Source organism: Gossypium arboreum, unplaced genomic scaffold (assembly GCF_025698485.1).
Source record: "Gossypium arboreum isolate Shixiya-1 unplaced genomic scaffold, ASM2569848v2 Contig00544, whole genome shotgun sequence".
In the NCBI taxonomy this organism is placed as follows: Eukaryota; Viridiplantae; Streptophyta; class Magnoliopsida; order Malvales; family Malvaceae; genus Gossypium; species Gossypium arboreum.
Window position 1 is genome coordinate 5,876 of NW_026440658.1, and position 8,390 is coordinate 14,265.

The 8,390-nt window shown below is 55.5% G+C and overlaps 1 non-coding gene and 1 pseudogene across 1 annotated transcript; both read left to right on the plus strand.

Annotated features, from left to right (window-relative positions):
- Window positions 1-1,187: 1,187 nt before the first annotated feature.
- On the plus strand, window positions 1,188-1,339 carry LOC128289154 (5.8S ribosomal RNA). Its single transcript, XR_008278874.1, has one exon. It is a non-coding gene; the product is annotated as a 5.8S ribosomal RNA (ribosomal RNA).
- A 205-nt stretch (window positions 1,340-1,544) lies between these two features.
- Window positions 1,545-4,819, plus strand: LOC128289155 (28S ribosomal RNA; annotated as a pseudogene).
- Window positions 4,820-8,390: the final 3,571 nt, after the last annotated feature.

The window sequence follows — 8,390 nt, forward strand, 5'->3', positions numbered from 1 at the left end:
GGGCATTCGTATTTCATAGTCGGAGGTGAAATTCTTGGATTTATGAAGGCGAACAAGCTGCGAAAGCATTTGCCAAGGATGTTTTCATTAATCAGAACGAAAGTTGGGGCTCGAAGGCGATCGGATACCGTCTAGTCTCAACCATAAGCGATGCCGACCGAGGATCGGCGGATGTTGCTTTTAGGACTCCGCCGGCACCTTATGAAAATCAAAGTCTTTGGGTTAGGGGAGTATGGTCAAAATTTGAAACTTAAAGGAATTGACGGAAGGGCACCACCGAGTGGAACTGCGGCAATTGACTCAACAGGAAACTTACGAGGTCGGACATAGTAAGGATTAATGGTGAGAGCTCTTTCTTGATTCTATGGGTGGTGGTGCATGGCCGTTCTTAGTTGGTGGAGCGATTTATGCGGTTAATTCCGTTAACGAGCGAGACCTCGACACTGCTAACTAGCTACGGAGGTGATCTTCGTGGCTAAGCTTCTAGAGGACTATGGCCTTTTAGGCCACGGAAGTTTGAGGCAATACAGGTCTGTGATGCCCTTAGATGTTACAGGGCGCGCGCGCTGCTGATGTATTCAGCGAGTCTATAGCCTTGGCCAGGCGGGCCGGGTAATCTTTGAAATTTCATCGTGATGGGGATAGATCATTGCAATTGTTGGTCTTCAACGAGGAATTCCTAGTAGCGCGAGTCATCAGCTCGCGTTGACTAAATCCGCCCTTTGTACACACCGCCCGTCGCTCCTACCGATTGAATGGTCCGGTGAAGTGTTCGGATCGCGGCGGCGTGGGCGGTTCGCTGCCGCGACGTCGCGAAGTCATCGCGAACCTTATCATTTAGAGGAAGGAGAAGTCGTAACAAGGTTTCCGTAGGTGAACTGCGGAAGGATCATTGTCGAAACCTGCCTAGCGAGCGACCCGTGAACGCGTTGTATACAACATCGGAGGTGGTGCGGGTGCATCGTTACTGTCCCCACCCCCGCGTGTCGGGCGGCGGTCTTGTCATCCCTTTTGCCCATTGGGTGGGGTGAGATGTCGGGATCAACTTCTTGATGCAAAGCGAACAAACCCGGCGCGAATCGCGCCAAGGAATCGAAATGAAAAAAAGGACACATCTCTTGTCGCCGCACCGTTCGCGGTGTCGATTAACCGATGATGTTGTTCTTTTGTCGCAAAGTATATAGAACGACTCTCGACAGCGGATATCTCGGCTCTCGCATCGATGAAGAGCGTGGCGAAATGCGATACTTGGTGTGAATTGCAGAATCCGTGAACCATCGAGTCTTTGAGCGCAAGTTGCGCCCCAAGCCATTAGGCGAGGCACGTCTGCTGGGTGTCACGCATCGTCGCCCCCATCTAACCCGATCCTCGGGACTCGGTTGGACGCAGGCGGAAATTGGCCTCCGTGCGCTCCTGACCGGCGGTTGGCCTAAATTCGAGTCCTCGGCGACATAATCGTCGCGACGATCGGTGGTAATCTGCAAGCAAACCTCGTTCGGTCGTGCGCGTTCGTCGTCGAGACCCATAAACCCTTCGGCATCGCGCGACGCCGGTCGGCGGGATTACCGTGAGTTTAAACATATCAATAAGCGGAGGAAAAAAACTTACGAGATTCCCTAGTAACGGCGGGCGACAGGGAAAAGCCCGGCTTGAGAATCAGGCGCCACCGGCGTTGAATTGTAGTCTGGAGAAGCGTCCTCGCGGCGGACCGGGCCCAAGTCCCTGGAAAGGGGCGCCGGAGAAGGTGAAACCCGTCGTGCGGACCTGTCGCACCACTGGTATCTCTGAGTCGGGTTGTTTGGGAATCAGCCCTAATCGGGCGGTAAATTCCGTCCAAGGCTAAATCTGGTGAGAGGCCGATGGCGAACAAATACCATGAGGAAAGATGAAAAGGACTTTGAAAAGAGAGTCAAGAGTGCTTGAAATTGTCGGGAGGAAGCGGATGGGGGCGGCGATGCGCCCGGTCGGATGTGGAGCAGCGAGCCGTCCGCCGATCGGCTTCGGGGCGTGGACCGACGCTTGGTCGTGGCGGCGGCCCAAGCCGGGCCTTTGATCGCTGTGGAGCGTCGTCGCCTCGATCGTGGGATCCGCCGCGCCGTCTCGGCGTGCCGGCACTGCGTGCTCGGGCGTCGGCTGCGGGCTCCCATTCGGCCGTCTTGAAACACGGACCAAAGAGTCGACATGTGTGCGAGTCAGCGGGCTGGAAAACCCGTGGCGCAAAAGGAAGGCTGATTGGCGGGATCCCTCACGGGTGCCGCCGACCGACCTTGATCTTACGAGAAGGGTTGGTGAGAGCATGCTGTCGGGACCGAAAGATGGTGAACTATGCTGGCGAAGGGGCGAAGCGGAGAAACTTCTGGTGGAGGCCATGGCGATCTTGACGTGCAAATCGTTAAATCGACTTGGGTATAGGGCGAAAGACTAATCGAACCGTCTAGTAGCTGGTTCCTCGAAGTTTCCCTCGGGATATTTGGAGCCCTTAGCGAGTTCTGTCGGGTAAAGCCAATGATTAGAGGCATCGAGGCATAGCGCCCTCGACCTATTCTCAAACTTTAAATAGGTAGAGACGGTCTTGGTACGCCGTTGAGCCGCACCACGGAATCGAAGCTCAAGTGGGCCATTTTGGTAGCGAGGCTGGCGATCGGGATGAGCAGGAGCCCAGGGTTACGATTGCCCAGCTGGCGCTAACCTAGAACCCACAAAGGGTGTTGGTCGATTAAGGCAGACGGGGCGGTGGTCATGGAAGTCGAAATCCGCTAAGGAGTGTGTAACAACTCACTGCCGAATCAACTAGCCCGAAAATGGATGGCGCTTAAGCGCGCGACCTATACCCGCCCGTCGGGGCAAGAGCCGAGCCAGATGAGTAGGAGGCGCGGCGGTCGCCATAAAACCAGGCCTGAGCCCGAGCGGGCGGCCGTCGGTGCGAGATCTTGGTGGTAGTAGCAAATATTCAAATGAGAACTTTGAAGGCGAAGGGGAAAGGTTCCATGTGAGCAGCACTTGCACATGGGTTAGTCGATCCTAAGAGGCAGGGGAAGCCCGTCCGATAAGCGTTCATGTGAGCCGAGGAATCGGGTTAAAATTCTGAGCAAGGACCTTGGTGGTGGCAAGCGTTAAAGTCGGAGGAGGCGTCGGCGGGGGCCTCGGGAAAGTTATCTTTTACATTTAACGGCTGCCCACCACAGAAGCAGCTCGGTAGGAGGTAGATCGGCAGCGGGAAGACACCGCACGTCGCGTGGTGTCCGGTCGCCCGTGCCTATGAAAATCCGGAGGACCGAAGTGCCGTCCGCGCCGGTCGTACTCATAACCGCATCAGTCTCCAAGGTGAACGACCTACGGTCAATGGAACAATGTAGGCAAGGAAGTCGGCAAAATGGATCCGTAACCTCGGGAAAAGGATTGGCTCGAGGAGGCTGGAGCACGGGGTCCCGATCCGAACCGTCATGCTTAGGTGCCTTGCTCATTGCTTCCGTGGCGAGGCGGAGTCGCCAGCGTGCCGGCCGAGAGACAATGAAGGAGGCAGCTCCTTGAGGGCCTTCCGGGCGACAAACGATCGACTTCGAAGCTGAAATGCGGACAAGGGAATCCATTGTTTAATTAAAACAAAGCATTGCGATGGTCCTGCGGATGCTCACGCAATGTGATTTACGCGGATGCTCACTGAATGTCAAAGTGAAGAAATTCAACCAAAGCGGCGGAGTAGCGGCGGGAGTAACTATGACTCTCTTAAGGTAGCCAAATGCCTCGTCATCTAATTAGTAGCGCGCATGAATGGATTAACGAGATTCCCCTTGTCACATCTACTATCCGGTGAAACCACGGACCAAGGAGCGGGCTTGGCGAGAATCGTGAGGAAAGAAGACCTGTTGAGCTTGACTCTAGTCCGACTTTGTGAAATGACTTGAGAGGTGTAGGATAAGTGGGAGCTCTCGGGCGAAATTGAAATACCACTACTTTTAACGTTATTTTACTTATTAGTGAATCGGGAGGCGGGCGGACTGCCCCTCTTTTGGACCCAAAAGGTCGATCTCTGACCGGCCGATCCGGCGCGAAAGACATTGTCGGTGGGGAGTTTGGTGAGGCGGCACATCATTAAAGATACTTGGTGTCCTAAGATGAGCTCAGCGAGCAATCTCGTGTGGAACAAAGGGTAAAAGCTTCGTTTGATTACGATTTCCGTCGAATCTGAACCGTGAAAGCGTGGCCTATCGATCCTTTAGACCTTGAATTTGAAGCTAGAGGTGTCGGAAAAGTTACCACGAGGATAAGCGGCTTGTGGCGATAGCGTTCATAGCGACGTTGCTTTTGATCCTTGATGTCGGCTCTTCCTATCATTGTGAAGCGAAATTCACCAAGTGTTGGATTGTTCACCCACCAATAGGGAGCGTGTTTGGGTTTAGGCCGTCGTGAGGCGGTTAGTTTACCCTCTTGATGGCGGCGTCGCAATAGTAATTCAACCTAGTACGAGAGGCAGATTGATTCGCACAATTGGTCATCGGCTTGGTTGAAAAGCGATGTGTGAAGCTACCGTCTTGTTGGATTATGGTGAGCGCCTCTAAGTCGAATCCGGGCTAGAAGCGACATACTGCGCCCGTCGCCCGATTGCCGACCAGCGATGGGGCCTTTGGCCCCCAAGGGCGCGTGTCGTGAGTCAGCGACCGCATGGCGGACAAGTCATGAGGCGCCTCCTTGGGCGTAATTCCCACCGAGCGGCGGGTAGAATCCTGCGAGACGACTTAAATCTGTGACGGGGTATTGTAAGTGGCGAGTGGCCTTCTTGCCACGATCCGCGAATTGACCCTTTAATAAGCCGATTCGATCCCTCCCCATCTCCTTAGATCCACCCTTGTTCTTTTGCACGTCCCGACCACAGGGTCCCCAAGTGGGGGACTTAGTGTAAGAGTTAGTTAAACACTTGGCCGTGCACGCCTCCGGGAAACATGGCTGTGGAGGTAGTGGTGGTCTTGGTCGCGAGCTCCCAAGTGTTGGCGGCCGGGCACTTGTTCAATTTTTGCCGTGCCTGCCGTGCCATGCCATGCCATACTTCTTGTATTTGTTTTGGGCCATGAAAAAAATTTCTAAGTTAAACACTTGGCCGTGCCGCCCCTCGGAGGCTGTCGCCTGTGAGGGGTGGTGGTGGTGCAGTCACGAGCCCCCAAGCTATTGGCGGCGAGCACTTGTTCAATTATCTACCGTGCCATCATGCCATATTTCATTCGACTTCTTGTATTTCTTTTGAGCCATGAGAAAAATTTTCAATTAAAAATACTAAGTGTAAGTGGCGTAAAAAACTTGCCCCCATTTGAGGCGTGTCACGGGGCCTCGGGCAACATCATAGCGTAGGCCATCCGTGGTGAGGTCATCGAGACAACATCGGCACCTTGGTGCCTCGGATCTCTTGGGGCGTTGGGCTGAAAAAAAGTGTCCTGTTTGGACATACGAAACATCCTGTTTTAGACACATGAATGTCAGCAGGTAGCACATTGACCAAGTTTTTTAGCTCTTTAGGGAAGTGATATTGAGCGGACGGGGGTTATCGAGCCTTGCCCATGCCCATCGCATGCGGACGTCGGTGCCCCCCCCCACGGTTAGGTTCCGTGGTGCTCGGCGATCCATCCGGCGATGATCCGTGAGCCATCCGGGATACACAAGCGGCATGCGAGTCCCTCCCAATCCCAAAAGGTAGAATTCGGATACCGTTACATGTTGGTACCCAATAATGAATGAATCGTCCCAAAGGTAGGATTAGGATGCCGTTGCATGTCCGGTACCCAACAATGAATGATCGTCCTGTCCCTCCCCTTTTTTGCTTGAGCCCCGGCACCTTTGGCCCATGGTAGCCTCGTACACTGCTCGGCGTGTGCCATCCGTGGTCTTGGGCCATCAATTACCACCGGCCCCTTTGATGTGTCGAGACATCGAGGCGACATCGGCACCTTGGTGCATCGGATGTCTTGGGAGGTCGAGCACCAAAGCTAATTTGGGCCCCGTTGGTGCGAAGCGTCGGCACCATAAAGTGTCCTGTTTGAGACACATGAATGTCGCTGGTAGCATTGACCAAGTTTTTTAGCTCTTTAGGGAGGTGATATTGAGGCGAGCGAGGGGTTGTCGAACTGCCACGCCCATTCATGCCAGACGTCGGTGCCCCCCATCGCCGGTTAGGTTCCGCGGTGCTCGGCGATCTATCCGGCGGTGCTCGGCGAGCCATCCGGCGGTGCTCCGTGAGCCATCCGGAATATCTCAGCAAGCTTCAAGTCGTCCGGTCCCTCCCAGGTCCCTCCCTTTTGAATCATCCGGTCCCTCCCTTTTGGAACAAGATCCTCCGGCACCTTGGGCCTTGAGTACGTCTTGGAGCATCAGGCACCCTTGGTAACCTAGGGCGTCGATGAGTGCAGGGAGCATCGGCACATTCTTTGCTTGGACGTCTTTGGGCCTTGGGCGCCATCGGAAACCTAGGCCCTTGGTCGTGCAGGGAGCCTCGGCCACCATCGGCAACCTAGGCGCTGGTCGTGCAGAGGCCTCGGCCACCATCGGCACCTAGGCCCCTGGTCATGTAGGAGCTTCCGGCCACCATCGGCAACCTAGGCCCTTGGTCGTGCGAGAGCCTCGGGCACCATCGGCACCTAGGCCCTTGGTCGTGCAGGGAGCCTCGGGCACCATCGGCACCTTGGTGCTTGGATGTGCAGGGAGCCTCGGGCACCATCGGCAACCCTGGGCCCACTGGTCGTGCGGGAGCCTCGGGCACCATCGGCAACCTGGGCCCTTGGTCGTGCGAGCCTCGGGACCATCGGCACCTAGGCCCTTGGTCGTGCGGGAGCCTCGGCCACCATCGGCACCTAGGCCCTTGGATGTGCAGGGCCTCGGGCACCATCGGCAACCCTAGGCCCCTGGTCGTGCGGGAGCCTCCGGGCACCATCGGCACTTTGGTGCTTGGATGTCTGGGAGCCTCGAACACCATCGGCAACCTCGGCCCTTGGTCGTGCGGGAGCCTCAGGCACCATCGGCACCTTGGTGCCTTGGATGTCTTGAGGAGCCTCTCGAGCAGCATTGGCACCTTGGTGCTTGGATGTGCAGGAGCCTCGGACACCATCGGCAACCTAGGACGTTGGATGTGCGGGTGCCTCGGCAGCGAGGGCACCACAGTGGTGGCTCGGATGTGCGGGCTAAAGAAAAGTGTCCCCGTTTCAGACATCACGAATGTTGCTGGTAGCAGATTAGCGAAGTTTTTTAGCTCTTTAAGGGTAGAGATCGCGCTGCCCGGCGTAGCCCCCCTCGAACCCGAGGTGGGGTGCGTCCATGACCCCCGGGGTCGGATAGTCCCGCAATGACTCACCAACGGTGGTGGGTCAATCGCCGGCGCTAGTGGCCGGGGTGATGATTTCCCGCCGGTCAAGCCCGTGCCCATAGAAATGTAATAACGACTTCAAGACCAGGTTCCCTATATCGGGCAAAGATCTCTTGGGGTGGCTTATGCATTGCTATGGGCTCGAGCAGCTTGCCCATTCTCCCGTCATGTTAAGGGCGCCTTGTGCCTTCAAGTCGGCGACCCGTGGCGCCAGTAGCCTTGCCAGAGCCTTGCACGCGCATTCTGCCCGTGACCCCGTTGTGCCAAGTCCCTTTGGCCAGCAGCTCCTTCAGGGGCGTAAGTTGAGTTTGTAGGCTCGGTCTTGGCTTGACCAAGTCCCAATAGGGTTTTGTCCCTCGTAGTTCTCGTGCCCAGCGTTTGTGGTGTGCCCTCGTTTCATTGTTCCTTGGCTCCCCTACCAATACATTGGTTGGGTGGGTTTGTTAGGCCGGTGTATGCGTGGGTGCTACCACTAATGCCAATGGGCATATGAGTGGTGTTTTGGTTGTGTGTATTTGGCGGGGCTCCATGCTACCCGCATCGAACTGTCGAGCCACACCCTCTTCATGCTCCCCTTGTTCTAATTTGAACCCGGGGGATGCGATCGGGATCTGTGTTTGCGTACCTAAGCCGGATGGAATTATTGATGTGTTCTTAGTCCCTTCTTCCATCTACGTGCCCTTTTGGGGTGCGTGGTGGACCCTGTCGTGCCTGTGTCCCGTGTGCCCCTGCCATCAGTGTGGCCTCGTCGGTGCCTTGGTGCTCGTTCGTGCTTCGGATCACGGAAAATATTTTTGAGAGTAGGGTTTAGGCCCTTGTCTCTCGATGCCTATGCATTTTGTCTCTTGACACAGACGATGCTCTTGCTCTGCTATAGCCTCATAGATTTGCTCCTTGGCATGTTGAAGAAACCATGCGATGTCGGCGTCATGGAGAATGCTACTGGTTGATCCACCTCCGGTAGTCATATACTTATCTCTAAAATTAAGCCATGCATGTGTAAGTATGAACAAATTGAGGCTGTAGGCTGCGAATGGCTCATTAA